Genomic DNA, 5,541 nt, shown 5'->3' with positions numbered 1-5,541 from the left:
AAACGGATTCGGTATTGAGTTTTTCATTGAAACCCGACCCGAATTCGACTAAAACCCGAACCTGATTAAGTGTAAATATCGGGTTTTAAGCTAATTCGATCTGGATTGGGTTTTAACTTTTTTCATCAGAAACCGAATCTGGATCTGATTCAGTTTTATCTTTTTCCATCCGAATCCGATCCGTTGACATTATCTAATTACAGGACAGGTACCCAATCTGTATCCGACACGTTTCGTCCGTACTTACCAACTAGTCAGCGTTGCCCATCCAGTCACTATCAAAATTATTAAGAGCATTTTTTATAATATTTTCCGTACGCTTAGGACAAATGAGAATAGTCAAATCTCTCTCTCTCTCTCTCTCAATTTTCCAATTTTTTTTTTCGAATTTCCTTTGATTTTTGTGCGCAAATTGAAATAAAAAAATCACCCTCTTCATGTGTACCCTCCTTCCCTGCCTTTTGTCAAAGCAAACAGAAGCCCTAAATTTTCTTTCCAAGCCCTAACGCTAGATTTCCGGGTGATCTTCATGCGTTTGGTTCGATCGCCGCACGCGTCGACGAGTCTTTCCCTCGAAAATTTGGTGTTCCCTCGGTTGGTCGGACTCCGGGGGTTTAGGGTTTCCTTCGGTAGATCAGTGTCCGAGTTTGCGAGGATTGGAAAATTCCATGAATTCCAGTGTTTCTGAGAGGGATTTTGGGGGAGAATTAGTTTTCTGGAAAGTGGGAACCAATTAGGGATTTATTGGTCGAGGGGGTTTAGTCAAATTTCTCAGGATAACCTTTTCTTTTCTGTTCTTTCCATGTTTAAGAAAATTGGTTTTTGGGGGGACTAGGATTTCTGAAGAACTGAGCTGCTAAACTGTGGTTTTGGTTTGGTGGATTTCTCTTGTCGACAGATTCATTGTTTTTCTTTTTCTTAATTTTTCGGACGAAATTGTGGAAGAACTCTGGTTGAGCATTTGGTTTAGTTGAGAAAAAAAAGCAGGAATTTTGTTGGAAAAGCTTAGTGAATTATGTTCTTACTTTTGGTGTGTGAACTTTTAAATGTCGGTGAGTTCATAAAATGGTAGATGGTGCGTGGTTTTACTAGTTCTTTCTTTGTTCCTTTTATACCTGTTTAGATTTTCAACCTGGGAGGGTTTGCGTAAGAGTTTCAAATATATAACTACCGATTTTAAGTAAGATTATCATTTTCAGATAAGCAGTATAATTCTGGTTTTTTGGTTTCTCTTTTTTGTTTGTTTGTTTCCTCTTTCCTGCTTCCTAACCAGTTTGAGAATTGGATTACAGATTGGGGGGATCTATGGTATTCTTTGTCGGATTCAATTCTTTTAGCGTGTTGTTCTGCGATTAACGTTGGTGTAATTGGTTTAGTGTCCATTGTATCCACTCCTCAAATCAGTATTTTATCACGCTTCCGTTGTTCCATCTAAACTTTCTATCCAAATGAGTCTCATGGATTGAAGGGGTGCAACTTGCGGATTGCAGTACTTTTTTTATTGCTTCCATCTCGAAAATCTTATCAGAAAGGTAAGTGGATTGGGTTATGATGTGCTGAATCATTTGTTTGCATTGTTTTGTATTTCTGTTGCTCGAGGGTTCCGGATTGCCGACAATGGTTTTTGGCTTTGAGTATGGTGTCCAGCCATTTATGCAGTTTTTCTGTTCTTGCTTATGGCGTCTTTTGTCGGCGTCCACTTTTGCTAATTTGAAGTGAGAAAGCTTCTTCTGTATATTAGTGTTCTAGAGTGGTTGTGTGCTAGACACAGTTTTTGTTATTTTTAATTTGTTGAAGCAATTACGGTGGTGTTGTGTTTGGAGATATAACAATGGAATATAACCTTATGCAAATGGTTGTGGGTTCTGGTTATACTATCTCTTCCGGAGCTTTGATTGATGTTGCTTTATCATCATAAATGGATAATTTAACTTGAGCAGAAACTTTTCTCAAGGATTTTGGTCTTAGATTGGATCTTTTTGATGTATAAATCAGATACAATTAATTTGGTTGAGTATTCTTTCATGCTAAATGGTGAATCCTTTTATTGTTGAATTTTATATCAGCAATTCAATGATTTTGGCCTTTTACTTATGTTTTTTTTTTCTGATCTCTAATTTATCAGGTGAAACCACCTGCACATCAACAATCTGATCCCACTCATTTTGATTGGTCGTGCATCAGTTTAGAATCCCCTCTCCTGAAATGCAGTAGAAGAAGAGTGTTTTAGGACCCTTTGAAACGACAGGCTTGGTGGTGAAGAGTTTTTCACGTTGTTGTTTAATGGGGACGGGTTTTACTTGATTTTGGGTTTTCTGATTTTGGAGATCGAATTCTTGGAAATCCAAAATCACAGTGGTTCACATTTCCAAATCTCATATTGACTTCAAAAGGATCAAATCTACTTATTGTAAGTGAATTGTAGATGCTCTCTTAGACTTCTGAAGTCATGTGCTCTCTGTAACCAACAATGTGTTGGTGGGTGATATAGACGGAGAAGAACAAGTGCTGCCACTGCTTAACACATGCTAAGTGATTCGGAGATGAAGATGAACATGGGAAAAGTCATCCCAGAGTTAGATAATCATCTGTCAACTGTCAACCAATTCAGGCAAAACAAAGGGGGAATTAGTGAAATGGAAGAAATACTTTCTTTTGCTGAGGAAAAGGTGTGGGGTTGGGGTGCTGCTTCTTCTCATTCGGCTGGCCAGTGGATGATATGGGATTGTGAACCAGACCAAGGTTCTGAATATCTACAGGTAGTTGGTGATGTTCAGAAATTGGTTGAAGGCCTGGGAAGCCTGTCTCTTACCTCGGATCAAGAAGAGATTGAGATTCTTCAACGTGCTGATAGTGTGCTTCACACGGCCATGGTTAGGCTTGAGGAAGAATTTAGTCACATCCTGTTTCAGAATAGGCAGCCTTTGGAGCCCGAACATTTGTCTTTCAGGTCAAGTGAGGACTATGTTACAGAAGCGGATTCTTCCAGCTGCTTTGATGATGATCCAGTTGAAGACAACCAGGTTAAGCTTGAGGGAAATAGCGGCAGGTTAGATGAACTCACAATTGATTTGATTAATCTAAGTGTAGTTCCAGATCTGAAATGCATTGCAGATCTTATGCTCCAGTCAAATTATGATCAAGAGTGCTGTCAAGCATACAGTAGCATCCGAAGAGATGCACTGGATGAAAGCCTTTTCGTTCTCAGAGTGGAGAAGCTTAGTATCGAGGAAGTGGAGAGAATGGAGTGGGAGAACCTTGATTGGCATATAAAGAAATGGACCCGTGCCATGAAAATATTTGTCAGGGTTCTTCTTGCCAGCGAGAAACGCCTGTGCAAGCAGATCTTTGGTGAGTTAGGCTCGGTTAGCAATATTTGCTTTGTTGACACTGCAAAGGCTGCAACTTTCCAACTCCTTAACTTTGTGGATGCTATTGCTATCAGTCGTCGGTTGCCAGAAAAGCTGTTTGGGATACTCGGCATGTATGACATGCTGCAGGACCTGCTCCCAGATATAGATTCTTTGTTCTCTGAGGAATGTGGTTCTTATGTTAGAACAGAAGCGCATGAAGTTCTTCTGAGACTGGGTGACTCAGTAAGAGGTACCTTTCTTGAGTTCGAGAATGCTATTGAAAGAAATGTGTCCACTAGTCCATTTTCAAGGGGAGGCATCCATCCCTTGACAAAGTATGTGATGAATTATATAAGGGCTCTTACTGATTACAAAGAGTCTCTGGACTTCCTTCTTGATATTGAAGAGGGTGGGGACCAAATTCCTGTAGAATCTTCTCCAACCATGGGTTCTTGTGAAGATGGCAGCAGAACAAGTTCAAAAAATCTCTCTCCAATGGCTCGCAGTCTTTTGGAAGTGGTCTCAATTTTGGAGTCCAATCTTGAAACAAAGTCTAGATTGTACAGGGATGATGATGCACTGCAATACTTTTTCTTAATGAATAACATCCATTACATGGTTGAGAAAGTAAAGGGTTCAGACCTGACTCTTCTTGGTGAGGACTGGATAAGAAGACACAACAGGAAAGTACAGCTGCATGCGACCAGTTACGAGAGAGCCTCTTGGAACATGGTACTCTCCTGGTTGAAGGATGAGGGCATTAATTTGGCTGGTCCGGGCTCTGCCTTGAGAGCAGTGCTGAAAGAGAGATTCAAGGGCTTTAACCTTTCATTTGAAGAGGTTTACAAGACCCAGACATCATGGATCGTCCCTGATCCTCAGCTTCGAGAAGACTTGCAGATCTCAATCTCTCTTAAGGTCCTTCAAGCTTACCGCACGTTCACAGGTCGGTTTGGAGGTTACTTGGAGAGCACCAGGAATGCTGATAAGTACATGAAGCATACAGCGGAGGATCTGCAGAATCTCCTCTTGGATCTCTTTGAAGGATCTCCTCGGTCATTGCATGGGCAGCGTGGTAGATGGTAAACTTCTATCAAATGATCAAGAACTGCAGCCTTCTCCAAATTATTCTGAGCCTCAGGTTGATATTGTCCTCTTACTCGTCTTGGAATCATCATCACATAGTTTATACAAAGACCAAGATGGATTTTTATATGCATTTTGTGCTATATTCTTCCTTTCACAATCATGGGCATGTGTAAAAATAGGTGTCAGAAGCCTAAGAATTCCACTGTATCTATGTTTTCAATGTTGTAAGTATAGAAGTTGTATAGAAAACCATGGCCCATGTAGAATAAGGAGAATTTTGAAGATTTACAGCTTACCAAGTTAAGGATATCCACTGTTCTGTGGCTGTGGTTGCAGGTCAGGCATATGTTTGGATAAGTGCATAAATGAAGTGCAAATTCTCTTCCTTTCCCCAGAATCTCTTTCATTTACAGTTCTGAATTCTGTTTTTTCTCAAAACTGAGATGTGTGCATGCAAGCAATGGTGTGTCAGGCAATGTGCTTGTTTACTATCATATCTGGAGGCACCTTCATTTGGGATTTTCATAGCTGGGGCAGGGTTGGTGTGGCCTGCATATCAACGTCACAGTAATCAAAACTGGCCTTCATTGGAAAATAGTATCTCTATTCCCCTAGTGGTGCCTGCGGATCTCATTGTTCATATAATGCTCAATTTAGCATGATCAGAGATTAGCTAAATGGGTTAGATTTGGTTTATAAAAAAAAGTAATACTAAAATGTAATCCTCAACTACCATCCAAACTTGCTGCATGTGAATTTATATGAGGGTTGGATAAAAGGCTTTTCCTATCTGTATCTTAGTCCCAATTTCAGTTTCAGGCTAATAGGACGTCCTCCACCCGATTGACATCCCTCTACCGTGTACAATCTAGAGAGAGAGATGCCATTTATGATTAATTTGGTTAATTGGTTCCTTGGAAGTGATATTCATGAAACTAAATGACTTGGATATTAGGGTCTATCATTTTATAGTATAAACAAAATGTGTAACACCATAAAATTGTAACATTTTTTCTTTTAAAATTAGTGGAATAACATTTTTCTTTGAGTTAACATTCTTAGTGGGTTATAGTATAAATAGTTATCATAATTAAATTAA

At 39.6% G+C, this 5,541-nt stretch overlaps 1 pseudogene across 2 annotated transcripts; it reads left to right on the top strand.

Moving 5' to 3' along the window:
• Positions 1-442: 442 nt before the first annotated feature.
• Positions 443-4,839, top strand: LOC149837712 (exocyst complex component EXO70E2 pseudogene; annotated as a pseudogene). Of its 2 annotated transcripts, XR_016432123.1 has the most exons (3): positions 443-1,180; positions 1,293-1,532; positions 2,126-4,839. The product of XR_016432123.1 is annotated as an exocyst complex component EXO70E2 pseudogene, transcript variant X2 (transcript). The 2 variants fall into 2 exon arrangements; XR_016432122.1 differs by having other exon boundaries at positions 443-1,532.
• The last annotated feature ends 702 nt before the right edge of the window (positions 4,840-5,541 follow it).

The sequence above is a fragment of the Nuphar pumila genome, chromosome 5, assembly GCF_984573655.1.
Source record: "Nuphar pumila chromosome 5, dmNupPumi1.hap1.1, whole genome shotgun sequence".
In the NCBI taxonomy this organism is placed as follows: Eukaryota; Viridiplantae; Streptophyta; class Magnoliopsida; order Nymphaeales; family Nymphaeaceae; genus Nuphar; species Nuphar pumila.
The sequence above is the reverse complement of the archived record's forward strand: the minus strand, read 5'-3'. Positions and strand labels throughout refer to the sequence as shown.